Source organism: Balaenoptera physalus (genome assembly GCF_965194825.1).
Source record: "Balaenoptera physalus genome assembly, chromosome: 7".
Lineage (NCBI taxonomy): Eukaryota > Metazoa > Chordata > Mammalia > Artiodactyla > Balaenopteridae > Balaenoptera > Balaenoptera physalus.
The window spans coordinates 70,999,659-71,025,878 of NC_138886.1; the positions used below are offsets into that span (position 1 = coordinate 70,999,659).

Sequence of the window (26,220 nt, forward strand, 5' to 3'; positions counted from 1 at the left end):
GGAGAAAAGAGGAGGGGAAGGTGTGTGCATTCTAGGCTCTGAAACAAATCAGTGACAAGTTGTTCCATAGGCTGACAGTTTTCCCCTCATCTTTCCTTTCTAGCAGCTATATGTCTCATTGTCAGAGACTTAGAGGAAAAGCAGTAGTAAGAATATAATGTAATCCCTTAAGTATATTCACCACAAGGTAGCTCCAACCATACTAAATTTATCAGTGTAATTCCAACCCAAGTGTGGTCTGTGATCCAACAGGTAAGTGACCTCACTGAAATTCATGTGGTCACGGTGGCTTTGGCTTTCTTGGCATATACAAATTGTTGTGTTCATTTTCTTCACACCAAGTGCTTAGTACAGAATTAAGTGGATTGGGAAATCTCATGAAAACTATTAACCTAAACAGTTCCTGTTTATGGGCATATGTGACCATCCTAATCAGTAACTTACTTTGAGAAAGTGTGGGCATTGGAGTCAGGCTGCTGGGGTATGAATCCTTAGGCTACCACTGTTTCACTCTGTGATAATGGGAAAGTTACATAACATTTCTGTGCCTCAGTTTCCTCATTAAATATGGGCAAAATAATTGTGCCTATCTCATAGGATTATTGTGAGGCCCAAGTACAAAATATATAGTGCACCCTGCCTGGAATATAGCAATTGTCTGTTAAAATGACAATGAAGATAATGTAGATGTATCTTAACATGTAATTGTAATTTTGCTTGCTCAAGGCCAAGTATTTTAATTTAATAGGGTTTGCCAAACACAATGAAGTCTCTGGGATTTCAAGACCATGGCTTCATTGCTCCCTCATTTTTATGCTACTTCTTTTGAACAGGCCCGCAAATCCCAGCTAATGACTCAAGACTTTTCAGCAGGTGTATATTATGCTGACTTCACCCTCATGTGCCCTCAGGTTATCACCCATCAAGTCATGGTAGCAAAGAAGTATGTTGGTGGGAAATAAATGAGGAAGAACAAGGACAAAAAAAGTGTCATGAGTTTATTCGCTGACAATATTTATTATGCAGTGATCATTCTTCAGATGTGTTTGTTCTGTGTTCTACTGTAAATATGGAAGAAATATCATTGCTCAATAGCTGTCTTGGTCACTTACCAGGTGGATTTGTAAGGTACAGGTATCTCAGGGTGCCTTCAAAATACAGTGCCATTTTTGCACTGAAGCTTTCATGATGGGTGCCAGACTGGGTCAGTCATGATTGAAAGACAGCGCCATCTTCAGGCTAGTTGTTCATAATAAAATAAATTCCCTTACCTCATCATGTTCTTGGGACCTTTATCAAGCACAGCTTTTTAGTGGGCTTGAGATTTAGCAGAAAAATTAAAATGATAACTAATATCTCAATCCCAGTAGATTGCAAGTCTCAGTGAGGCAGAATGAACTTTAGCATGAGCTCAAGCTTTGGCCTCAGTCAGACTTTCATTCAAACACTGGTTGAAAGTTTGCTATATGACCTTGGCACTAGTATTGAACTTTATGAGGAAATTATCTCAGAAATATGAGCAATAAAACCTTTCCCTTTAGTAGTAGTGAGGACTCAATGAGACTGACATTATACTGATCTATATTGTAGGTGTTCAACAAATACGAATGTCTTTGTTTTATTCTTTCCCTGTCTCTTTCTTCCCAGTCTCTTAGCGCCATTTGGGAGCCCAGCTTTACAAGCCTAAATTTTTTTGCCAATAGCAAGCCAGACCCTGGAGGAAGCATAAGCGATTTGGGAACTTTGAAGCTTTCTGCTAAATGGCAGCCAGGGGCCAGAGTCAGTATTTGTACTTTGCAGCACATTGGTCAGCTGTTCCAGCAAATCAGGTTCGCTGAGAGCATGGGAGACACTAAGGAGTGTTTCCCAATGAACTACTGTGTATGGAAGTGCTTTGTAAGATGTTGAGGGCTCTAGGATTGTATGGTATTACTATCACTATTGTCAGCACTTATCCCTTTTCCTTCTCATTCTACAGGTTAGGAAATTGAGATCTAGAAAGACAAAAAGTGATTTTCCCAAGCATATATATCATCCTCATCCTCATTCTGATCGTAGCAAACATAGTGCTTGCGTTGTTCCGTCTTCTGATCTAGACACTTTACATGTATCATCAGTAACTCTGGTAACTGGTAATCTTCATCACAACCTTATGAGGTGGTTACTATTATCCCATCTTATAGATGAAGAAGCAGAAGCACAGAGAGGTCCCACAGTTAAGTGGCTGGGATTTGAACCTTAGCAGTCTGACTCCAGAGTAATCATTTTGACAACTATGCTATACACATACACACTTAAAAATAAAAATGGTCTCAGATGATTAATACAGTTCTCTTTTATGTTTGATTATTATTATTATTTTTTTTTTGCTTATGGGATCTTAGTTCCCTGACCAGGAATCGAACCCATGCCCCCTGCAATGGAAGCGCAGAGTCCTAACCACTGGACCACCAGGGAATTCCCTGTTTGATTCTTTTTTCACTCCATAACACATTCTGATATATTACTTAACTTTTGAGAATGTTTTAAAGATTAAAACAATGCACAAAATGTATTGGTTACATAAAAAGAGGAAATAGCTGCTAAAGTCAACCAAACTAATTTAAAGATAGCTTTGAGATACCCTCCTATGAGGCTGATGATGGCAGAGATGAAGAGTGGGCAGGAGGTTTGTTCCAAAAGAATTATAAGACACGTCTTCTACAGTCTAGCTGAGGAGAGAAACGAAAACAGAGTAAGGTCCAGTAGAAGGTGGGGAAGAGAGATGAATTTGCATGGAGCAGGTAAGGGTTTCAGGTGAGAGATGGGGCTGAAGGAGGCCTCAAGAGGTGGGAGAGGCTAAAGAGTTGGCATGTGCTATTGTTAGGATGACCAAGGACCCAGAAATAATGTCAGATTAGAAATGGATAAAAAAAATCCCCAAAATCCAAGCCTGCTTAGGTTGGAGAAGAAAAGAGTCAGCGAGATATGAAGGCTTACTTTTAATGTCTTATGGTTGTCATGTGGCAAGGGGATTAGATTATCTGTGCTGTTCTAGAGGACAGAAGTAGGGCAAATGTATGCAAGTAGAGGGTGGAAGATTTAAAACCAAAATGGAGAAGGACCTTCCAATATCAACTACAATACAGTATAACAGCAACAACAACAAAAAGGACTACTTTTGCCATCATGTCAGTAGATAGATGTGTAAACAGAGGCTGGATTACTGGTAACATTGTAAAGGGAGACAAACCAAATTGCAGAACAATAAATATTGTATTATGTTCCCATTTTATAAAACATATATGTATCATAAGCATACAAAACTACACCAAACTCAAACACTTGCCTTGTATAATCTTTTTTTTTCATATTTAATGAACATACATTAAATAATTTAGAACAACCTACAATAAATTTTTTTTTTAATTTGGGAAAGCTTAGGAAGGTTAATTACATTTACCGAGGTCACAACTAAATGCCAAGATTTGAATTTATCTCTGATTTAAAGTCTAATCTTTTTTTAGGAAACCACAATTCCACCTTTTATGGGATTAAGAAGGGAATGAGTAGACAAAACGTAGAGGTAGTAGGTATACAATACTATGCTGTAGGAGATTAGGAGCTTCTAAAACAGCAAATAGCAGATTTGGGGAGTATAACTGGAAAGTGACAAAGGGGACAGTTAAGTCAGTTGGAACTGAATCATGACAAAGCAGGGCTGTTGGGGACACAGCAGCCAGGGTATAGTCATCCTGGCAAGTTGCAGATGTGGAGTCAGGATGGAGTGTGGCCTGCCTCTTTAATTTTAAAGCCCTTATAACAAAGAAAAATGTCCACCAACAAATGTTACGCTTATTTGTATCTTTTAAGCTATTTTATTTTTTAAGTAACTTCTTATCCTCTAACAATAATTATTCTTTTGAAACAAAAGAATACTTTTCTCTTTTATTTTTCTATGTAAGTTAGAAGTCATACTTGTTATGTGGGAATAGAAGAGGTCCTGGCTACTTGGGTACAGAATGGAGTCTAGGCGTGTTAGGACCAGAAGTGGTCTTAGGTGAGTTAAAACCTGACACCATTATTTACACCACAATTGTGGTCTGCCTCCAAGATAGAGTGAGGCGTTTTACAATCACCAGCTTTATGAGTGGTAGCTATAAAATAATCAATCTTTTAAAGCAAACATACCACAATGTCTGCATCCAAATGCAAATTGTCCTTCAGAGCTGTGACCTTGGGAAACTTTTCACATATATTGGCATAAAATATATTTAAACTCTTCACTGGAAACATCCTTTGGACCCACTTTCTCTGTCTCTCTGTCTCTCTGTCTGTCTCTCTCTGTCACATACACACACACACACAAACACACACTATTTTAAGGTATACTTCATTTTTAACCAAAAATGTTTTATCTTGCTTGATAACCAATTTTATTTCCCAGAGGACAGGCTGTGAAAGCCTCTGGCTATTAGAAAAACCAAATCTATCATTAAAAGACTGACTGTTACCACTGAAGAGGTAAAAATAAATGTGGTGCTGGCTATGAAGACCATATGCAAAGAAGAGCTGCAAAGATATTTGGAATATTGGTAGTATCCTTAGCATAAGAGAATGGTTTTCCAAGATGCTAGTTTGAAGGATATATTTAAATGTCTAATTGTTAAAATATTTATAACATGAAAACTAACCAAATGCACTTCATATTCCAACTTGTTTAAGATACATTTATGGTCACTGTTGCTCCTCACACTGAACACATGATCAACAGTTCCACACCCAGAGGTAAGGAAGATCTATGGTAAATACTGTGTTGGTGAAGGTATGAAAAAGCAGTCACATTTATACACTCACTGGAGGAAGTGTATACTGGAAAAACTTTGGGAGGATAAGTTGAGAATATCAAAATTCAAAATGCACTTGCTGTTCTATTGAACAATGATGATTTGAGCCTATAGATATGTTCACAAATATATACAAACATATATGCAAACTATGTTCATTGCAGTATTGTTTGTAATAAGAAAATATTAAGAACAAACCCAATGTCCATCAATAGGGAAACTGGTCAATAAAGTATGGTATATCTGAAGAATAGAATAATATACAACAATTGAAAGAATAGAGTAGTTTATAGATGCAGGTCTATAAAACATATTGTTAAATAAAAAAGCCAAGTAAAAAACTGTTTATGTTTCTCAATTTAGGAAAAACTATATACATGTATGTACATTTCATGATAAATATCTGGAAGGGTACATAAGAAAATGTGATGGCAGTTACATTGGGGGAATAAGATAAGAGGTCTATTATGGGTGAGAAAATAACTTTTTACAGTATACTCTCTTGTATGTTTAATTTTTTTTATCACATGCATGTATTCTTTTCAAAATAATAAAAACACATTTAAAAGATAAAATATACAGCAAAGGAATGTATTGACTAAGGTGCGGTTGAGAACAAGATTTGATCTTCTTTCAAAAGTGGTGAACTAAACTTTTGATTCTTGTTCTTTGGTTCTACTTTGGTGGGGAGGAAGGTGTGAGTTCTCGGAAGTAGTGAAAACAGTGATCAAACCAGAATGTGAAGAAGTGTCAGAGCTTTTTATTTGAAGGTGAAGTATTGAGCCTAGAAGAATGATATTTTGTGTTAAATCTTTCACACTGTCTGATCTCTTTTACTTAAAAACTAAACAAACAAAAAATTTTTTATTTTTGGACACTTGACCAATTATTAGCCTTTTGGGGCTAAATGTTTTCTTTAAAAGTAAAGTAAGTATGCCTCGGACATTGTCACATAGCAAATCTTAAGGATGAATTGGTTTCATTAAATTGCCTCCCTCTCTCCCAGCTGGTAACGTACAGAGATGCTGAGTTTATGAGAGCTTTAATGAGGGAAGATGGGAGATCATTTTAGAGGAAAGGAAGAATTGGGGGACACTTTTATGTTTTGGGGGGAAACTTTGAAGGCGTTTAGTGTTCTGCATAGGTCCACTGAGGATCTTGGGTAGAGAAAGGGAGAAGAGAAATACAGTGAGGAAGGGAGGCTGGAGGAGCCAAAAGACCAATTTTGACCCTGTCATGGTTTTAACAAGGGTGGGTTCTGGAGGGGAAAGATTGTGGATTCACTGAATGAGATGCTGAACTACGAAAACTCTCTCTAGGGCACTTCAAACTAAATTGGGATGGCTTTCAACAGCAGAAGTCTTTTGCCTACTTCTCCAGTACTGAAACAAAGGCAACTTTCTCAATCTAAGGGGAATAGAAGGGTGAAATAAGAGCATGGACTCAGAGAGAACTGTGTTCAAAAAAAGGGTTAAGACATTACAACTGGTTAGCCTTGGGCGAATTATTTAATCCTTTCATGCCTCAGTTTCCTCATTTGGAAAACGCTGATCATATTACCTCATGGGATATTTGTAAAATCAGATATAAAATTTAAAAATTTTCTGACTCTTATAAATTTTATTGGCTCAGTACATATTTTGCAATATGGGAACAACTTTTTGTTTGAAGAGTTAGTATTTGTTTCATAATATGTCATTGTTTACTTCCAATGTAGTATAATTATTATTATTTTTTGTTATCACTATCATTACTTATGGAGTACCTAGTATGTTTTAAACCTGGCTCTAAGTGTTTTATATGAAGCATTTCTAAACCTAATAACCATTTGGATGGCAAGGTCTATCCCATTTTATAGATGAGAAAACTGAAGCTCAGAGAGGTTAAGTAAGGAATAAGTAGGAAGGTCAAGTTTTGACTCTCTCTTCCAAATAACTGAAGGCATAAGGCAATGGATCAGGTTCCAAAGTGATAGGGAGGAGCATTAGTTTGGTCCATCAGCTGCAAAGCATGAAACCAGGGGAGCCCCACAGACTCCAGAGGTGAACTATGTTTGAGAGCTGGGAAGACTGAACGGTCTGCTCATCATTAGACAGGAGCTAGAGAGAGACAGATATACGGCTACCGGACTGAGTTGAGAGATACCATGGAAGGGAGGAAGAGGATCCTGAGAGATTTCTGGAAGTTCTGAGAGTTATAGCAACTTCACCAACAGGGAGACAGGCCAGGGTATGACAGGGCACACCTCTTCAGGATGTGGAGTATGGCTGGTACATTGTTCTTTTTCCTTACTCTTCATTATTCTTTGCAATATTATTTTACCTAGGTTAGATGTTAAACATTTCTTGTTGCTTTGTGTTAATCACAAACACTAAAATTTCATTTGTAACAACATGTAATTTCTAGAGATTTTAAGATTTCCAAACAGTGTTTCATGGTTTTCCATCATGTTCCCTCCCCTCATTACTTTATAGATGATTTGAAATTATTGTCCATCTTGGAGTTTCAAGACAGAAATTGTGGTCAAGGTACTTGGAAAAAAGCCATCTATAGGTAGAAAAGTGCTACCCTTTCTAGTTTCTAGTTCAGAGAAGCAAAACTATCCAATTTTCGTATGTATCATATTTGGAGCTGAGCTGACTTTAAAAGCAGGTGATTTTTCTCTTTCATCTGTAATAAATAATGGTGCTTAGAGCAATGCATGTTTACTGGTAACAAATTCCACCAATGGGTGTGGTGAAAAGCTGAGCGTGTGTGGACTGTGCAGCTTCTGCTATTGTCTGCAGCATTTCCTCTCTTGTCTCGGCGGTTCGTGCTTTCTCAGGCAAGGGCAGTGGCAGGTCCAGATAAATGTCTGGGTTTTCTCACTCCAGGGATGAGGCGGTGGGGGTGGGGGTGGAGTTGTCTTTCTGGCACGGATTCCACTGTGGGGATTCCATGGTCTGTCTTTAAAACACATAGTAAACTGGGGCAACCAGCCTCATCAGTTAAATGCTTTCCTTGTTGATATGAGGTGAGGAAAAGATGAATAGCTTTTGGGGAAAGAAACTGTGAGGATACAAAGGAAGAAGAAAAATAAGGCGTTAAGCATTGAGGAAGCCTTATGAGACAGATGAAGTGTGAAGGTAGATAATTCACTTTTTCAATTTCACATGGAGACAGTAACATAATCTTTTCTTTCTAAATCAATAAAGCCCTAGTGTCTGTTCTGTTCTGGGAGCACCAACAATTATATTGAGCCCCTAAATAAAGATAGTCAACTTACATAACTGTTCTAAATCCCATCTTGCGGTGAGAGGCCTGAAAATTATAATATCCAGAATCAATACTTATAGTGTATGCATAAGAGGTGGTGCCCTTGAAGAGGATTAAGGCCTGTCTTGTTCACCTTCTGTCACGGGCATGTTTCTCTGTAAATGTTGTGTGGTAGCCTGATTTTTCTTAACAAAACTACTGGCCATCTTTGAGAAATACTCAACCTAAATAATGGAAAAAATATATTTATTTGCACATTTAATTTACGTATAGCAAAGCTAGCATACACTACAAACTGTTTTAGATACTAACAATACCTTGTCCTTTGTTTTACTCCACTAGGATGATGATAAATGTGGTTGGAGGAATGCTTGGTCTGGGTTGTTCCGGGCTTGTGTTTGCTTCTTCCTGTCGTTTGGGTTTTGATTCACCTGCTGATCTGTGTCAGTGTCAGAGTGCTGGGTCACATCCTGCACTGTCCAGGTTTTAGGGGTCACTTTCTTTAATCAATGCTGATTTTTCCACTTAGGAGAATTCTGTCCCCTTTGGCAATTGTTCCAAATGTATCTTCTCAAATACAGACTCTTCAACTGTACTTACATGTATTGTATTGTGCAGGCTATTTCTTATCTTAGTTTTGAATTATCTAGATATGTGATATGCTGAAGGTGTGATTCCTGTTATTTAAGGATGATTTGCAAATTGTCTTGACCAATGTGCCTGCACAAGTTGGCTGTGACTGGGTCTGTGTTGGGAAGGGCTTTAGAGACATCTGTGGCTTTGGTTGGAAGAAAGTTTCCTACTGAGAATTACCTAATGTTTAAATCTCTTTAGGCTGCTCTTGAGTCCCATGCTGCCTCCATGACTGCCCAGCCATACTGAATACTGTCCTCTTGTTATTTTGTTAAGAGTTTGCCATTTTAAAAGCCATATACATGTGTAATCTCTCTATCTCTCTCTTACACACACATACCCACACACGCACACAATGATGAGTGACTCATAAACATGAAAAGTAAAAGTCTGAATTTTAACTCTGAGAAAAATTGTTATTGATAAGAAGCTGGTATAATATTTCTAAAAGTGGAAATTCATGAAGAAAATAGATTCTCAAGCACTTCTTAAATGCCAAGAACATTTTACCTGCATTTTCTCATTTAACAACTTTTAAATATAGGTATGTCTTTTATTTATTTATTTTTTTTAGTAAGATGTTAGCTATGAGTTTTTTCTTTTTTTTTTTTAAATTAATTAATTAATTAATTTATTTTTGGCTGTGTTGGGTCTTCGTTTCTGTGCAAGGGCTTTCTCTAGTTGTGGCAAGCGGGGGCCACTCTTCATTGCGGTGCGTGGGCCTCTCACTACCGTGGCCTCTCTTGTTGCGGAGCACAGGCTCCAGACGCGCAGGCTCAGTAGTTGTGGCTCACGGGCCTAGCAGCTCCGCGGCATGTGGGATCTTCCCAGACCAGGGCTCGAACCTGTGTCCCCTGCATTAGCAGGCAGATTCTCAACCACTGCGCCACCAGGGAAGCCCTATAGATATGTCTTATCTCAGAGACAAGGCAACTTAGGTTCTGAAATGTGAAGTGACTTGCCAAGGCTATGGTAAGGTGCAGGGCCGGGCCGGGGGCCTGCTGTCGCTGACACCTGAGATCCCACACTCTTAATTATTCTCTGTGCTGGACTTTAGCTAATTTGCAGCTGCTCAATGCATTGCATTAAATTCACGATGCTGCTTTCATCATAGTAAAAGCAATAATAATCACACAACATGACAATTTGCAGTGGCTTCTGGCCAAGGCCATTGATTCAGAGTTGGAAACTCACATTTGTATAGTGCTTTTACTTTGTCAAACTTTAATAAGGGAAGTTTTCATATCTGAGGAAAACTGAAGTAATCTCTATTTAATATAGTAACATATCAAATTATTAATTTCACATATTTTAGTCAGTCTCTGCACCCATTATTATGTTTTAGAAAATGGAGAACTTAAAAATGCTTTTGACAACTTCTCTAAGGATAAGAGATGGTTAGGTGTTCCTTTCCAAGGCAACAGCTTCTTAATGAGAGAGTGGAGATGAGAATTCAGGTCCCTAACAGAGAGTTCATTGTACTTTCTAATACACCACACAATCTGGTGAAGAATCTCTCTAAAGATATGGGTTCCTCATCTATTAATAGCCCTTCTATTAATAATGTTCAGTGACTGGATATGCCTGGATCTTACTGGTGTTTGGAGAACTAAAAATGTTTTCAAAGTTATATCTAGAAAGTCTTTGGTGTTTCTTAAATATGTTATGTGATAAGCAACTGAAACTATGGCAGGAAGGAAGGAAATAAACATGAAGAATCTATTATTTGCCAGATGTATTAGTATGCACTTTACATATAATAACTTTGTGAGGCTGATATGAATTCCACTTTACAAGGGATAAAAAGTCTGAGAAATTAGTAATTTCCCATAAATTGTATGGATAGGAGGATTTTAATCTAGTCTGTCTAACACCAAAGTCTTTACACTTTACCCTGCCTCCATCTAGTTTGAAAATCAAATATATAGCTTTTCATGTCTTGACCACCTCAACAAAACAATTGGGCACTCTCTCACTGAAGTAACTCACACTAAAAATAAATACCCTTCTTCCTCCCATGAGCTTCCCAAGGTTGAAGGGAGGAACACAGGAGCTCTGCTAAGCATAGGAGTGCTGCCTAGAGTAATCTGAAATCAGAGGGTATCGTTCAGATCACTTTTTTCCCCTTTCTGAGACTGTCCCACTGATCTCTTATAAATTTTTGAAGTTTTTTATGATGGAGATGTTCAAGCATGCACTAAAGTAGAGAAAGTAGCATAATGAAAAAACTGGGTACCTAGCCCTGGCTCCAATATTGTCTGCCCTAATTTTATGCTCTGTATAATACTGCCATAAATTATGGTGTGTCTGTATTTGGTGGTGAGTAGATAACAAACCATATACTTTTCCCTTTTAGCCCCTGGTTCTCACCCCAGTACAGGATGGATATTTTTCCTTCCAATACCAAGTCTTAATTGGTTACTAGCAGTGACATTTTAAAAAGCACAATGTGAGAGATAGCAATAACTCAGCTATCAAAATAAGATACAGTAGGGATATGAATATTTCACCTTGAAAATAAAGCAAAGTCAGGAGAAGAGTGTGAAGACTATGAAGATTAGGAATGTGAAAACAAAAGACCATACTTAGCTATTCTGTTCCCGTGAGTGCATGTGTATTGGCTTCATTCGAGGTTGAGAAGGACAGTAAAAGGGCACAACCATCAGGATAAGACCACTGGATTACCTGAGAGACACAACTGTCCTTGGCTACATGGAGTGTCTGCCTTGGGTAGTATAGCTCATCTGCCCTGAGAGAAATGGGGACTCAAGGAAAGAAATTTGTTATGTTGTTATTTTTCAATTATCCACCAAAATGCTTGGGAACACAGGCCTGGATTCTAAGACAGAAGATAATAAAAAGCATTTGTATTCAACTTTGGAATGTATTGCTGTACTTATAATTGTCTAGGGGGTGTGTCTATCTGGCAATTCCCTTTATAGAACACAGGAGGCCATGCTGTTACAACCAGGCCCTGTTGGAGCTGTTTTCTTGTTCCCTTCAGCTACATGCCTCTCTCTGTCTCTCTTTCTGTCCTGTCTGTCCCTGTCCGTCTGTCTGCCTCTCTCGTGCTACCTTAATGGCAGGGTTTTTTTGTTTTTATTTTAAAATCTTCATTGGAGTATAATTGCTTTACAATGGTGTGTTAGTTTCTGCTTTATAACAAAGTGAATCAGTTATACATATACATATGTTCCCATATCTCTTCCCTCTTGCGTCTGCCTCCCTCCCACCCTCCCTATCCCACCCCTCTAGGTGGTCACAAAGCACCGAGCTGATCTCCCTGTGCTATGCGGCTGCTTCCCACTAGCTATCTATTTTACATTTGGTAGTGTATATATGTCCATGCCACTCTCTCACCCTGTCACATCTTACCCCTCCCCCTCCCCATATCCTCAAGTCCATTCTCTAGTAGGTCTGTGTCTTTATTCCCCTCTTGCCACTAGGTTCTTCATGACCTTTTTTTTTTTTTTTCCTTAGATTCCATATATATGTGTTAGCATAGTGTATTTGTTTTCCTCTTTCTGACTTATTTCACTCTGTATGACAGACTCGAACTCCATCCACCTCACTACAAATACCTCCATTTCGTTTCTTTTTATGGCTGAGTAATATTCCATTGTATATATGTGCCACATCTTCTTTATCCATTCATCCAATGATGGACACTTAGGTTGCTTCCATGTCCTGGCTATTGTAAATAGAGCTGCTATGAACATTGTGGTACATGACTCTTTCTGAGTTATGGTTTTCTCAGGGTATATGAATGGCAGGGTTTTAAAAGGTCCTGGTCCTTATATACTATAAACACAGATTTTAAATATTGACAAAGCTGCAACTAAATAGATGAGATTCTAAGAGTTAAGCTTGGATTTTCCAAAACAATCAGTGTCAAGTCTGTCTTCACACAATTACCGAAGACATTAGACACCACAGCCCTTCTGGACCATTTTCTTTGTCAACAGGGGTTCCAGTTCTACCAACATTTTCCCTCCAGATTCAGTTTTCAAGTGATAGTAAGTCTATTTCCCCACTGTTTCATCTGCTGGTCTCTTCAACCCTGGTACTGGGAAGGTTTTTCTCCTGATATTGTCCTCAAAACAAATTGTGGGAAGTGAAGATAAGGTTTTCTTTAAGAGCAATAGCCTAGTATGCCACACAGGTGTCTATATTTATGCATCCCAAGCTGGAAGGAAAACAACTTGTCCTAACTTGCTGTAAATTCCGAATCCCACCCCAAACAAGTCAGTCCTGTGTAGACCTGACATGCTCTTATCTGAGGACTCAATCTATTAAAAAAGCAAAGCAGAAGACTTATACATACAGTGATTTTCCCACCCTAAATCAACTGGTACTGTTCTCATTTCAATGTTTCTATTCCTTTGCCGCTTAAATGCACATGATTTGCGGGATCATTTGTCCAGATTTCAGTTCAAACAGTGCAGTCACCATACTTAACAGGATGATACAAAATAATATAACATACTTTGCCTTTGCACTGAAGAGAATTGTCTTTGTGTTGGTGAAATAATAAATATAATAATAATAACCAGTATTTATTATGTATTTACTCTCAACCAGCACTGAATTGAGTGCTTTACTCACATTACCTCATTTTGTCCTAACAATATCCCTATTAGGTAAATTCTGTTATAATCCTCACTTCACAGATGGGGGCCCTGAGGCTTAATGGGGTTAGTTAACCTGCCTCACAGTAGTTAGGGCAGAGCTGGGATTTGAGCACAGGCAGAACAGCTTCAGAATTCAGATCTCACACACACCCATATGGTAACTGCTGAATATAGATCCAAGGTAAAATATCTTTGAGTAGAGGAGCAGTGTATGAGAGTGAAGCTGTAGTGCTTACGTGGGATAGACATGAACAAGGCTGGTTGGGGTTAATCAGGATGGGCTCACTGGGCACGATCAACTTGAAGGAGGTAAGGGAGATGGGAAAATAGCGGTAGAGAGGAAGGGTGGTCAGGGTAAGCTAAAGGTGGAGGGGATTCAAGGTCCAAGAAAGAAGTTGGGGACAGGAGATCACAATGGAAACATCTCTAGGCTACAAGTCACTTTAAGAGAAATGGTGGTCTATTGCTTTACATTTTAGTAGCAACATTCTTATCATACAGACTAATGGGAATCTGTATAATATACTGTTTATAGAGGCTTCCATCTCCCTGATGGATTAGAATTGGGCTCTAACTTTCTTTCCTGAGGTTCTGATCTGAGAAGTTTTCTTCCAGTGGTAATTTTTTTCTAAGCACCTGAAACTTACTGAAGAAAATGAAACACACCTATGCTTTTGAACTTGGTGACTAATCTTAATTGCCATATCTAAAAAATTATAAATTTTCCTTTATTTTCAAGTCTTGTTTGAAAGCACGTTAGGTATGAGACTATGAAGGTGTCCTCTATAGTTAGTCCTATAATATTTTATCATTTAACATGTACTTGACATATTCAATAAAAGGGTTTATCTGCTATGCTTTTATTAAAGTAGATAACTTATCTTTTCTTTTTCAGGTACATTTTACCTTGGCGCTGGGGTAATTGAACCAAGGTAAAATGTTAATACTTAAAAACAATGTCTAAGTAGGAAAGAATAATCTTTGCACCTAGGAAATGTGGTAAATAATTGTATTTAGGGTTGAATCATATTTTGAAATATATTCTATAAAAACTAGCACATTTAAAAATCACTTTACCAAACTCTTTAATAATACCTGGTTGCCCTTAAAATCTTGAACTATTCCACTGAGGACTGATTATTATGCTCTTAATTGCTAAGCCTTCCGATCATATGAATTCTTTTCATGTTTCATTGTAGTCCTATAAAACATTTACTTCAAAGGAAAAATGCTATGAATTTACAGTGCTTTTAGAATTTTAAAATCTGTTTCCTATTTTGTTGATTAAGACAGAGGAGCATTGATTGTGAATAAAGAACATGCTATGTTGAAAAGAAAATTGAGGATTCTGATGTTTCTCTGCCAGATAGCACAAAAACTGAGAACACCACAGGAATTCTTCAACATTATTAACCTCTTGACAATGTGTGGGTCGTATAAAGGACAAATGAATGTTTTGGAGGGACCAAGAATGCCAATTTTAACAGACTGTCCAATGACTGTAGATAAATATTTGTGTTCCTGGGGATTATTTGATTTTTATCAAAGTAAATTGAATTGGAAACATGGCATGTATTAAGTCATTGGTACTTATTGTCTAATTCTTTTTCCCATAGAAGTTTCTATGCACTGAAAGAGCACTAAGTCATCAGTTAGACATACCATGTAATGATCCTTATCATATCCAGACAAAATAAAAGCCTTTTAAGAAGCTACTTCACAAGACAACTGCATAGCTTTCCTCACAGGAACTTGTTAAACAAATAATGATTATTAAAGCTATTGGGTCAATAGCTTACACCAGTTTAAGAAGAACAATTCCAAGATGTCTAGCCCATTCCACATTCCATGTGACTAACTGGTATCCAGAGCTTGGAAAATATCCAGGCAACTCACAGTAGCTTTTCTTAAATGCTTTATGGACAACGGATTTTAAGGAAGGTGGTAAAATTAGGTTTACAGAGGAGAGTCTTCAAGACATACCCATTGTCAATGCTTATATATGGTCTCAATTGTATCTAAAAGTTGTTTAAAAGCACCCAATGCTGAAAACGTTGCAGATTTAGCTCCTATCTATATTAGAGTTGGCAAGCAATCCTAATTGCTGATGTGGAGGTTTATTGTATCCAATGAGACAAATGTACTAGGTGTTTTGCACAAGCCTCTTAATAGAGAGGCTACTGTGAGTTGGAATGATTAGCTTTTAAAAATGTGTCACATTAACCCCTTCCTTATACTCACACTCATGCCATGATCAGGGTCGAAACAGAAGAAGGAAGATTTAGAGAGGAAAGACAGGGATAAGAGATGATAAGGACAGGAGTTCAGTCAGACAAGGAGGACTTTGGCAGCTTTGGGGTCAATTCTGTGTTTGTTATCTAAAGCAGGTAGGAACAGCAGTTATTATAATAGCACATAAGAGGTCAAGTTCAGGGAAAGCAAGAGAGAAGACCAGTTGATACTCTAGGTCCCTGTTTCTTGAAAACAGAGTCTGGAATCCAGAACTTCGGAGTTAAGATGAATGCCCAAGGTAAGAGACTTTAGAATACTATGTCAGTATTCTAAACCCAGGCAAAAAAATCTGGTCACAGAACCAGGGGCCTAGGACGCCAGCACTAAAAGGCAACTAAGTCAAGTGTTCATACGTTTCCTGCTTAGAGTTCAAACTTCTGAAGATTTTGGAAGGCCTGAGCCCAAAGTTTTATTTTTTATTCTATTCATATTTATTAGACACTTATTATGTATCAGGCACTGTATGAGCAGCAGAGACTATTACTGAGCTAGGCAGACATACTATCTCTTTTTAAAGGAGACACAAAATAAATCAGTAAATATAGAAATGGATAAATGACTCTGGAGGAAAATAAAGAGCATGATAAGTCTGAGAATGGGAGGAAGTTGTTTTAGATAGGATGGCCAGAGAAAACATCTCCAAAAAGTGATATTGGAGAGTGAGAGTGAAATTTGAGAATGAGCAGACATTTGAGGAACTGGAAGAAGAACCTAGTGGAATGGCCTGGAGGTTAAAAAATAAGAGGGCTCGGCAGACTGAAGGAACAAAAAGAAGTAGATTTGGAGGATAGTGAGCAAAGGAGAGAGTGGTGTGAGATGGGGGATAGAGAAGTTGGCAAGAGCTAGATGATACAGTTAGAAGAGAAAAGTTTTGGCTAGAATAAGGGATGGGCCCAGTAGTCTAAGAACTGATTTGAGATAATACACTGTTTTTATAGTTGGAAACTGGAAGATAAATTATGAGGGACTGAAAATTCTGCCTAAGCAGCAGAGTTACATTGTGAAGAGTTTACTAAGGAACTTTCTTAAAGCAGAGATGGACATATGAGGCAGACCACTGGTACCAGGTCGTGGTGTTCAAGTGAGTTTCTGAAGAGCCTGGGGTTAAAAATCAACCTCAGGACAAAGCACTGCAGTCCAAAAGAGTGGTGGTAATAGCCAGAGAGTTTTTTCTTGGGATGATGAAACTGTTCTACAAAAGACAGTAGGGCAGGATGGTGAGTCACCCTGCGTAGGCTGGTGTGAGGCAGAGCATAATGTGGGTGAGCCTGAAAGGCACATGAATAGTAGGACGAAAAAAGCTCAGAAAACAACATGCTCTCCGTGCTTCTGCCATTTACTGGGAAAACATGTTCCAAGTAGCTGCTGGTGTCAGAATGAAGAGTCATGTGAAGCCAACCTGACCCAAACCTGACTATAAGCAAGCTGAGCAGATCCACAGAAAACTTGCAGACTTGTGAGCAAATCAAATGCTTTCTAATGTAGGTCACTGAGATCTGGGTTGGGTGTTACACAGCATTATCACAGTGGGAACCACATTAATAACTAGTTGGTCCAGCCAAACTAGAACACACATTGTCGGTAATACAGTAATCCATAGTAATCTAGTGTTTCCACTAAATTAGCCTGCTATTCATCTATGCATTCATCACATATTTATCATAGATTTAATACGGAAAACAGAACACAATGACGACAACAACAACAATAAAACCCAGACTATGGTGTCTGCCTTCACAAAGAGCCTATTTCTAGTGAGGGAAGCTGACAAAAACAAGTCAATCCAAACCTAATCTAGTCACAAACTCTTATAATAGCACACATGTACTTCTGAGAGAGAATAATGGACGGGGGGAAGGACAGGAGATGACGACCTTGGTGGTGGCCAGGGTGGGGCTCTTCGTGGTGCCGGTGGAGCTGAGCAAGCACATCTTTCTCTCGCTCCAATGGTCTCAGATAACGGTTTCATTTTTTTCATTTTGCTAAATTTATGTAGTGTCAACCCAACTGTATGCCTTTGCTCTAGGCTAACTAGCTGTCCGTGGTCTGCATTCTGTGTGTTCAGAGAGCTAGTGAGTTGTTTTGCAAGTTCGTAGAGAAAGGCTGAAAAAGGCTTCATGCTCCCTTTTCCGAAGGGAGCAATGACTTTCACTAGAACAACAAACTTAGGTCCTAGGCTGTGAATGAAATTGGATTTCTCTCAGGTGAGAGGTATTCTGTATATGGAAAGCAAAGAGAAAAATATGGTTTTAGCAATACTGTAGGGACTGTGGTCAGCACTGAGCTTATAAAGGCCTTTGTTTTCCATGTTTTCATTGGCCCCATGAGAAGCCTGGAGCAGCTCACACACCCATCTGTATCCATATTAGTGGGACTGCAAAGTGCTGACACAGAATTGCAGATCAGGGCCTGTGGCTTGCCAGGGTAAACTTGTGTAATGCACTGTACATCCCTCCTAACAACAGTGGTTCTTTTGTCACTTAAACAGAGGCTATTAGAACACGAATCATTAAAAAGAGCTTTAGAAAAACAGGCAACATTTTCCAATATTGTGGCTTTAGGCGATCCCCATAAAGTATCAGAAGCTCCGGAAGAAGTGAAGCATTTCATGAATAACTAGAAGTAGATTCAGAATCATAATTTGAATTGATTAGAAGCAAGTAATATTTTAAAATATAATTTCTTAATGTCAAAAGAAGCCTATTATTATGGAGAATTGGATGAATATTATCCAGAATATTTCTTTTTTGAATATATGTAAACAACAGAAAAGAATACTTTCAAATTTTAAACTGGTCTGGGAATATTTAGCTTACTGATAAAATACAAATTCAAAGAAGATGCTTTAGGATTTTTCTTATTTTTGATACATAAAGCAGTGCAACTGTAGGAATAAGTATGGGAAAAAGTCCTTATTCCACTATCCAGAGAAAGATCTGTTTAACATTTTAATGCCTGTTTCTGCTAACATTTTTCTCACAAATAAAGTACACGTAATTTTGCTTCGTGCATTTTCTTTCACTTTTGTTATTCCTTAGGAAAGAGCATGGGTTGGCAAACTATGGGCCAAATCTGGTGCACTGTCTGTTTCAGTGGAACACAGACACTCTCATTAACTTTCAGAATTGTCTATGGCTGCTGTCACGCTATAGGGGCAGAATTGAGTATTTGCAACAGAGCCTATGGGGCCCACAAAGCCTAAAATATTTGCTCTCCAGCCCTTTCCAGAAACAGTTTACCAACTCCAAGGATAGACTATTAGAGTCATATGTGAACAACATTTTCAGGCTCTTGTAAACATATACGAAAAGTTTATGTATCCATGGACATTTTCCTCAGCATTTGTCTGAAGAGACTACTGTTTGGTTGTCTGTAACCTACTATATATATATTCAATATATTATACATGATCATATATAATTTTGGAATTTAATAGAATAGTATTGTATCTCTTTTATGCTTTAATTTTTATTTATTTGAGTAGCAGTGAGACAAAATATTGGGTTGGCCAGAAGTGCCTTTGGTTTTTAAGTAAAAATAAAGACACATTTTTCATTTTCACCAAGAATTTCACTGAACAATGTATTCACCCTTTTGTTCCACTACCTTCTGCCATTTTTCAGGCAACTTCATAATTCCATCTTCCCGAAACTTTTTATCTTTTTGAGCAAAGAACTGTTCCAGGTGCCTTTTACAGTCTTCCAGGGAATTGAAATTTTTTCCATTAAGAGAATTTTGTAAAGACCTAAATAAATGGAAATCCAAACATGCAATGTCTGGTGAATATGGCGGATGAATCAGAACTTCCCAGCCAAGCTGTAACAGCTTTTGCCTGGTCATCAAAGAAACATGAGGTCTTGAGTTATCCTGATGGAAGATTATACGTTTTCTGTCGACTAATTCTGGATGCTTTTCATCAAGTACTGCTTTCAGTGGTCTAACCGGGAGCAGTACTTGTTGGAATTAATCGTTTGGTTTTCCAGGAGCTCATAATAGAGGATTCCGTTCCAATCCCACCATATACACATCACCTTCTTTGGATGAAGACCGGCCTTTGGTGTGGTGGGTGGTGGCTCATTTCACTTGCCCCATGATCTCTTTCATTCCACATTTTTGTACAGTATCCACTTTTCATCGCCCATCACAATTTGTTTTTAAAAAGGGAACGTTTTCATTATGTTTAAGTAGAGGATCACATGGGGAAATACGGTCAGGAAGGTTTTTTTTTCCTTAACTAATGTGGAACCCAAACATCAAAGTGATGAACATACCGAGCTGGTGCAAATGATTTTCAGTGCTTGATTTGGATATTCTGAGTATGTCGGCTATCTCCCGCGTGGTATAATGTTGATTGTTCTCAGTTAATGTCTCTATTTGATCGCTATCAACTTCAACTGGTCTACCTGACCGTGGAGCATCATCCAGTGAGAAATCTCCAGCACGAAACTTTGCAAACCACTTTTGACATGTTCGGTCAGTCATAGCATCTTCTTCATATGCTGCACAAATCTCTTTTAGCATTTCGGTTGTGTTTTTACCTTTCTTGAAATAATAAAGCATAACGTGCCGAAAATGTTGCTTTTTTCCTTCCATTTTCAATATTAAAATGGCTACACAAAAATTCACCAATTTTGATGTCTTTTTTTTTAAATGCACGCTGATATGACAGCTGTCACATACAATCTAACAAAATTGTTTTGAATGAAGTTAAAGACAACTAAGTGCTACTAGAGCCATCTTATGGGAAAAAACGAATGAACCTTTTGGCCAACCCAATAATTTCCCACTGTTTTTAAAGCACTTTTATTTCCTCTTTTCTCAATTGCCTTCTCATGGCTTTTGCCCATTTTGAAACAGAGGTATTCTTTAAAAAGTAAATCTGTAAGCCTCCATATCAGTTTAGACTATCAATCCTTGTTTATTGTTTTCACTTTGAATATGTTTTTTCAGGTTTCATCTTTTCCTTTGAGAGAACTATTTTGAAACTTGTAAGTTATTTAATCTACATAAAATTTGCTCTGTGAGTTCTTTCAAAGCTTCTGAGTTTTAAATTTCTCTAGTATATCATGTTTAGGAAGTATCTTATTTTTTTTAATAAAAATTATTATTTTAATGAAAAAGGATTTATACTTAAATTTATCAAATGCCTTTTCAGTATCTGCTGATTTTTTTAAATAGATTTTTTTGGGAACAGTTTTGGGCTTACAGAAAAATTGAGATGATAGTTCAAAGAGTTCCCATAAACCCCACACTCAGTTTCTCCAGTAATAATATCTTACATTAGAATTGTACATTTATTACAATTAACAAACAAATATTGGTACATTATTATTAACTAAAGTCTATATTTTATTTGCTTTCTTTAGCTTTTACCTAATATATTTTTTCTGTTTCAGGATCTCATCTGGAATGACACATTACATTTAGTTGTCATGCATCTTTGGCTCTTCTTGGTTGTGACAAGACTTGTGACAAATCAAGACTTTCCTTGATTTTGATGACTTTGACAGTTTTTAAGGAGTACTGATTAGATATTTTATAGAATGCCCTTCTATTAAAATTAGCCTGGTGTTGTTTTTCAGGGTTGGGCTGAGGTTATGGAATTTGGGAGGAAGACCACAGAAATAAAGTACCATTTTCATCACATCATATCTAGGTTACATACTATCAAATGACATATCACTGTTGATGTTGATCTTGATTACCTGGCTGGGGTCGTGTTTGTCAGGTTTGTTCACTGTCAAGCTAGTCTTTTTTCCCCCTTTCCGTACTCTTTGGAAAGAAGTCACAATGTGCAGTCCACATTTAAGGAATGGGGGAAAAAAGTCAAATTCACAGAAACAGAAAAGTAGAAAAATAGTTACCAGGGGTTGGGGGATGGGGACATAGAGAGAGACTGGTAAAAGGGTACAAACTTTCAGCTATAAGATGAGTAAGATTTGAGGCTCTAATGTAAAACATTGTGACTATGATTGGTAGTACTAAATTGTATAACTGAAATTTGCTAAGAGAGTAGAACTTAAATGTTCTCACTAAAACCAGAAAATGATAAATACCTGAGGTGTTGGATGTATTAATTAACTAGATGGGGGGAATCCTTTCTCAGTGTATGTATATATCAAATCACCATGATGTACACTTTAAATATCTTTCAGTTTAAGATGTCAATTATACCTCAAAAAGGTGAAATTTTAAAAAAAATCTCAAAAGATTTAAAAATAATTAAAAAGGAATGTGGAGTTATTCTCCCCCTCCTTGAGGATGGAGTACTTACATAAACTGTTTGGAATTCTTCTGCATGGAAGACTTTACTTCCCCATTTATTTATTTATTCAATCATTTCTTTACATTAGTATGTACTTATGGCTATTTATTTTATACTTTGGTTATTTATTTTGTTGCTCAAATTGTTCCAGATTTGGCTACTGGGAGCTCTTTCAGTTGGGTCCTGTATCTCTTTGACATACTCCTCTCAATATAGGTGTTTTTTGATTAAAAAAAAAAACAAAAAACTTTCTTAATTTCTGGCACTACAAGAAGCTCCAGGCTTATCTTGCATATTTCCTACCTCAGGACTAGAATCAGCCATTTCTCCAAAGAGCCCTGATTCCTTTAATTAGTCTCCTTTTATTAGAAACTAAGATCTGGTCACTAGGCATGGTTCTACTAGGTGTAGTTGCTTCTAGGGCCTCTCAGCTGACAGAGCAAGGTAATGTGTGTGTGCCTACTAAGCTGTATTTTACACACCTATGTAAATATTTCTATATCTAACCACCTGTATCAAAAGTAACCTAAACATAAGTTCATACTTAGGTTTCCAACTCTAATTCATTACCATTTGTACATTTAGCTTCCTCTTGCTAATCTGTATGCTCCCACTCCAGCAGTGAGAAACCTTGCTCCCACCATCTCCTTATTCCACCATACATGTAGAGCAGTATCAGAATTGTTAACCTAGGATTCTTGTGGAAACAACTTTATCAACTAGAGTAGAGTGCTTATGTGCAATACCTTTCACTTCAAGTCTTAGAGACTCCACTCATTCCAAAGTTATTTGGTCTGTCCACTGATTTTTAACTCTTACTCTGCTGCATTTTCTACAGATTTACTTCCTGTTCCTGGTTGTCAGTCATGAAATTGACATGGTGATAAAGACAGCAGGTGGTATAGGTGAGAGATTTTCAAATTTCTTGAGGTCATATAATATGTATGTGCATATATTTATAATAAAGCCTTAATCGAGCAGAAAAGCTGATATTAGATTGCAGATAACAAATGGTATGAAAAATGTTTATGTATAATGAATCCCACCAATATATGTAAAGAAGTTGTGGGCTTTATAATAAAATATTTCTCTTCCTTTAAATTTGTTGTTCTTAGCAAAATGAGTGCAACTTCTGTACCATTAACTTTCTGCTGCGGCTATTGCTTATATATTATATTGTAAAGATACATGTGGGATTTAGTCTCAGAAATTAGGTAATGCCAATGTCAAAACAAATATCACAGAAATCTCATGCTAAGTCATCTTATGAAATGCTCCACAGAATTCCAATCAACAGTTTGATTATCAGTGAAGTATCTGGCTTTCTTGAAGTAGTCCTCATATTAAAAATGTTAATAAGATTAACACAACATTGTAAATAAATTAAAGTTCAATAAAATTTTTAAAAATGTTAATAAGGAAAAGTGAGTGTATGTGATTCTGAGATAGCACATTTCGAAATCATCACCCCAAATTTCCTATCATCTCGTTTTGAAAGATAAAAATGCCACAAAGATAATAATTTAGAAAATGAAAGTGCAAAATCGTTTCAATTCCTCCTCTAGCCACCTCCTTGGATATAACCACAGTTAACACATGAGTTTATTTTTTTCTATCCATATACTATGATTGGTCTCATGATCCATTCATTTGCCTAAGTTTGAAACCACATTGATTCCATCAACAAACTCTATTCCCTACTAAATGACAGGTAATGGCTAAAAACTGATATAATAGTATCTTTGAGCAAATTATCAATGTGAATTTTTCTCAACTTTTCCCCATTGATTCATTATCTCAAATAGTTCATTAATTCTATCCTTTACCCATCCTCACTGACACTGCACAATCAGCTGTAGGTTAAGTCTCCAAAATGGTCTCCCATACTTCACCATCCCATCCTCAGCCTAATGCATCCTCCTCAGTATCTCCAGTGTAATCTTCCTGCAATAAAAACATAATTGTGTCTCTCTTCTACTTAAAAGTCTTTGATATTTGCTATGTTTTACCAAATTCAGTCCAAATTCCTTGAGAAGCTCTTAAGGCTGTACCAGAGCCTTTGGGACCCTAACTCACATCTCAGTCTCACCTCTGATTCCAGCCTGGATGCAATGGTAATTCTGGATTTGACTCATCTCAACAGAATCTCATCTCAGATGAACATGATGTGTTTTTCACTTTTTGCTCTAGGACTTTTCCAATGCCACAGATGGGAATGGGATCCTACTTGTTAAGCTCACACATGGAGCTCCCCAATTTATGAAAGTTAACTCTGAAGGAAATCCTCAATCCTTGAGGGATGAAAACCTATTGGTAAAAGCTTTCCCCAGGTGTTCTAGCAGACAGTTCTGAGACATTCTGAGCTGGTGTTCCTTAGACACCAGAATTAAGCCAGAGTGTCTCAAAGCTGTGATATGAAAAGTGTACTTTTCTCTAGACTTTTTCCCCTTCCCCCATTATCTCTGGTCCCCCACTTGTGCTCTGGGATTATCTCCTTGACAGAAGCTTTGCTTTTTGGTAGAATCAAAGCTAAGACATATAGTACTAGACTCTCACCGGGGGTGAATTAGGATGAGAAGATGTCAGAAACTGAAGCTTTGGGCAATTTGAGATAGCTAAGGCTCTGGCAAGGTGTGGGTCAATCATCAGCATTCCTTGGTGTTCACACACCCACTGATGATAGTGAATGGCGATTTCAGCAACCATGGCCGGACAATAGCAAGATAGCCAACGGCTCAGCCTGCTCAAAGATGAAGGTCTGCATCATTCCACTAGGCTAGAAACCTAGACAATTATGGCTTATAACTTCAAGACCAGTTTCAGCAGTGAAGACTGCAGTTTACCGTATTAATCCTTATCTATTAAGTCACATGTAGAGATTGTGGCTGACCATCACCTTGAAGACTAGAGGCAGATGGGACTTATTACAGGGCATAGGTGTATCTGAGTGGTACAAAGGATATAGACTGTATGAATTTCTTCTGGATTCCTGACTCACATCCTCTTAGCCTTGTCTCTGATGTCAGTGCACATGTAGTGATAGTTTGGCTTACCTCATGCTGACATCTTTTTTCAAGTACTGGATGTTTTGCACTTTTGCCTTCAGGTTTTTCCAATGCCGTAGTTGCCTCTGGGAAGCCCTCTGTTTGAGCAGGCATGTTCAGTCTGGAAGTATATAGGAATTTATTTACCCCAAAGTAAATCTCAATTAATGAGGGATATGAGCTATAGATAAAAATCATCAATCTTCAGGTAAACGATTCCAAAAGGTATTCTACATCCTCTTTAGAAGATGTCCAGGCAGGACTGAGGGCCAGTTGTCTGCAATAGTGATTTTAATAATGAATCTGTGTATTTGCTTGTCCACTATTCCTCACTCTTCCCAGTCCCTCACTCCTGCTCCCTATTTACAAGTTTTTGCCTGAGGCACTACCTTTGAGAAAATTCAAGCTAAAAAAAGGTCCTTAAACCCCATTATGGCTCTATCCACTATTTTCTACCCTATTTTATGCTGTTTCTCCTTGCTGCTTCCCTGTTATATGCCAAAGAAATAAATGGAGAAGTAAAAGGGAGGAACCATCAGCAAAGAATTGAATAGAATTTCTACACGGACTTAAGCTGCCAATTGAGAGGGTCCACTGAGTAGTCTAGAAAATGGTTAAAAATAGATTGGAAGTTTTTCTACATGTCTGTTTTTATCTCTACATCTGGTATACAGCCGTCCTCCTGAGATTTTTCTTTATTATCTTCACGTGCTGAAACTTCTCCTTGGAAGGCTTTAAATTTTTCAGTTCTCTTTTAAATAAACTAAAGGAAGAAGAAAGAAAACAGTTTTTATATTTACCCATATTTAACATTTCTATTGCTATTCACTCTTTAACTATGAGTTTCCATCTGATATAATTTTCTTCAATGTGAATAACTTCTTTTAGGGCAGACTTACTGGGTAATAACTTTTCTTTATTTCCATTCATCTCAAAAAGTCCATTTTCAAAGGCTATTTTTACTGATTGTATAATGCTGGTTTGATAGATTTTTTGTTTTTGCTTTTTAAAAAAATTTTCCATGCTTATATATGTTCTACTGTGTTTGTCTCCATTGTGTCTGACGAGAAGCCAGGCATTACTTGTAGCATTCTTCTTCTGTATGTAATATGTTCTTTTCACTTTAGGTGCTTTCAAGATTTTTCATTTATATTTGGATTTCAGTAGTTTGATTGTGATGTGCTTAGGTATAGTTTCCTTTATACTTATCCTGCTTAAGGCTCATTGAGCTTTTTGGATATGTAGGTTAATATATTAAACACATTTGTAAATTT

The 26,220-nt window shown here is 37.4% G+C and overlaps 1 long non-coding RNA gene across 6 annotated transcripts in view; it reads right to left on the bottom strand.

The window, feature by feature from the left end:
• Positions 1–26,220, bottom strand: part of LOC309664775 — a 113,151-nt gene that overhangs the window by 65,695 nt on the left and 21,236 nt on the right. For 4 of the 6 annotated variants that reach the window (XR_014266026.1, XR_014266027.1, XR_014266028.1 and 1 more), the window contains exon 3: positions 24,956–25,067. This is a non-coding gene — a long non-coding RNA (uncharacterized lncRNA). Of the gene's footprint in view, positions 1–6,612; positions 7,875–24,955; positions 25,068–26,220 lie in introns of those variants that run through there. The other 2 variants (XR_014266030.1, XR_014266031.1) reach the window with 2 other exon arrangements.